The sequence below is a fragment of the Belonocnema kinseyi genome, chromosome 2 (assembly GCF_010883055.1).
Source record: "Belonocnema kinseyi isolate 2016_QV_RU_SX_M_011 chromosome 2, B_treatae_v1, whole genome shotgun sequence".
NCBI lineage: Eukaryota > Metazoa > Arthropoda > Insecta > Hymenoptera > Cynipidae > Belonocnema > Belonocnema kinseyi.
The window spans coordinates 171631211-171634666 of NC_046658.1; positions in this window are offsets into that span (position 1 = coordinate 171631211).

A 3456-nucleotide genomic window follows, 5' to 3' on the forward strand; every position below is an offset into this window, starting at 1 on the left:
TTTGATTACCGCTCTGAACTCGTTTTTTTTCATTTTTCTTAACGAACAATTTTTTTTTCAATTGGTTATAAAAACACGTTAACTCAGAAGATGTGGACTGTGCCTGCACCGTATATCTAGTCGGGAGTGGTGCTGACTGAAAACAGATGATTTGGAGCGATTCGCGCGCCATCTGTTGGTCACTCTAAGGACTTATTGAACTACCTTCGTACTCTTAATCCAGCAAAATATAAAATCTAAGGAGAAACAGGAGAGAATTAGAAGAGTGAATTAGAAGAAAAGGAGTTGCACTTGGAGAATCTACAAATTGATTTGCAAATGAAAAAGGGGCTGTCATAGATTACTGTAAGTATTCAATCATTCTTGTGTACTATTGATAAAGAATTAAATAATTGATAATAAATCTTGCCTGTTTTCAGCCGATGATTAGGAAGAGTAATGGGAACCCGAATCTACTTTTCTTACCTGATGCTAAAAAATATTCATCCCAAGTTTTATTAACTTCATTTTAAGAAAAATATATTCATCTTTTGAGACTTTATAGCCTACAATTCAGATTTGCAAGACTGTTTAGGAATGAGTTATTTTTAATAATTTATGCTTTTTTAGTACAAGTTTATTAGATTTTAGGATTTTTTAGCAATTAAATTTTTCTACATTGATTTTATAAACATGTTTAAGTAAACAATTTTGAAAAAATTTTAAAAACTTGGAAGTTATTGAACATTGAAAATATTAGTACTTTTTTTACTTTCATAAAATTGGTGACTGTATTTCTATTAAGATGTACTTTTCATTACTTGCAAGAAAGCGCATCACTGAACTCACCAAACTTAGGAAAGTTCAAATATAAAGGCCTACCAATCTTAATTTCAAGTGTCTTTTAATTTTGTGGCCATTTTCCAAAAATTACTTAATGGTTTTTCTGTCAAGGCCTGCATTAACAGCTATCAGAATTTTGATCGAAATTGATAACAATGGCCAAAATACTTAAAATAATTGTACATGAAATTGCACATTGATATAAATATGTTATATTTGTATACAAAAAGATATCGTCAGGAACTGCAAAGACTCAACTTGTCAGTATTTTAGTTTTGTTGATAGTCAGTAATCTTTTCTTACTTGTAGATATCTAATCTTAATAGATATTTAGATTTATATTCTATTATATTTTTCTCATGTATATTATGCAAGGCAGTGGAATTTGTATTTCTTTGCAGTTAACTGTATTTTCCAGAATTTCTTGTAAGCTTTTAACGTCGCAAATTTCAAGGGGAATTTCAATTGCAATCTACTTTAAAAAAAAATCCGTAATTTGCTAATTATTCCTCATTTATTCGTATTTCTCACAAACATTCACAATATTGTACCATACAATTAAATTGAACATACCAGGAGATAGTATTCGTACGTGGGTGCAATCCACACATCCAAGAACCCGTAGAAATCTCGCCATCCTATAGAAGCCTTCCTTTATTTCTGTCATACCTTCTTCAGTAATAGGAAACTCTATCCGTGCTGCCCTCACAGCAATAGGATATACTGAGATATCCCATTTATCTCCCAGGTTGTCCCAACGATATCCCAGGGATAACCCATTGGATATCACACAAGGCGGAAATCGGGATATTCCAGGGATAACCCCAGGATATCCCTGGGATGTTTCCGGGATATTCAAATGTCCTGAATAGGATATAAATGGATCTTATATATCATATTGGTGGTATTTGAATATCCCGGAAACGTTCCAGGGATATCCTGGGGTATTCCCTGGGATATCCAAATTTCCGCCAGTGGAATATCCGACAGGTTATCCCTGGGTTATCCTTGGGACAACCTGGGAGACAAATGGGATCAAATGGGATATCCTGGTATATCCTATTGACACATGGGCGAAACTTAATTATTTTTAAATTAAAACAAGGTTACTTAACACGTATAAATACGCTAGATATTCTTCGGATTATTGTTCATTATTTGAGTTTAATACAATATGTACATATCGTTCTGTGCGATGTCGTATTCGATGTTCCGTTTGTTGTAGTAAGTATTGAACACTCTGTTTTGTTAATCGAAACCGTTACAAAAATTTTCTATCGTCCCATTTGTCAAAATGATTTTCGCGTGCATAAAGCGTATACGGTTTTCTATTTATTACGCGATTAGCATATTCGGCTACTTCTTCAGTATCATCGTCGAAATTATCACCCAAGTCACCAAAATCAACATCGTAAACATTCTTGAATTTCATTTTGACAGGAGTGAGTCTAACCTCACATTTTCTGCATTTCGTGCTTATCTTCTAGATTAATTCGTTATTGGCCACCTTGGCCGGCCGATAGTTAACTGGCTGGTAACTTCCGCTTTATTTGTCGGATAGCGCAATCCAACGGTGGATCAATATGAAATTATCCTATCTGTCAAATAAATTTATCTGCAGATTTTATCCAGAGGTGGATCAAACGGCGCTGAGTCTTTTTATTAAGGGCATGTGATACTTACAGTTTCCCCGGCTTTTTTCTACAAAAATGAAAATTTTTAATAACCGAATTCGGAGATGCTATCAAATATCATAATGGACGTCCCGGGACTCTTTTTAAGGGATAATAAAAAAATTTATTGTGCTAAGTAAAAATTTTATGCATATGCATTATTTTGAGGTTACGTCGTTTTTCATCTCTGCCTTTCCGATAATTTGGAAATTATTTTTAAAATAAACTATTTTGATTGCCTGAAAACAAGATTAGTTCCGAGAGATTAGTTACTATGTTTATTTGTAAGTCCAAAGTTTTCGTCCAAAAATATTGTGTAGTTTGGAAGTAACGCTCGGGTTAATTGTAACACACATAACCTCGAAATATACACGCACGTTGTAAGCAATATCAAAAATTTTTTTATAAAAAGACACAAAAAAAGTGTGTGGGAACGTCCGTTAGCATGTTCGCTATCATTTCCCAGATTTTGAAGGCAAAATATTCCTTATCCTAGGAAAAAGGCCGGGGGAATCTAACACTGAAATAATCAATACTATTTCCTAAGCGCTATGCAAATTGATCGCATTTTGATAAATTAAAACTTTTTTAAATTAAGCTACAAAAAAAGTGTGTGGGGACGTCCGTTAGCATGTTCACTATCATTTCCAAAATTTTTAAGACAAAATATTTATTATTCTAGAAAAAAATACCGGGGGAACCTGAAACTGCACAAAATCGACAATTTTCTAAGTATCACATGCCCTTAAACGTTCAGTATTGAAGGTAGTATAGAAACGTTTGTACAAATGGAAAATGCTGTAAAAGATGCTTCAGAGGACTTAGCATAAATTTTCAAGAATTTCGAGACAATTTTTTTCATATTGAAAAAATTAATTAACTGATATTCATAGTCTTTAGAAAGACAAACAATTTATTAAAATGACTTCTGTCGATACAAAAATTCTCACAGTTATAGATA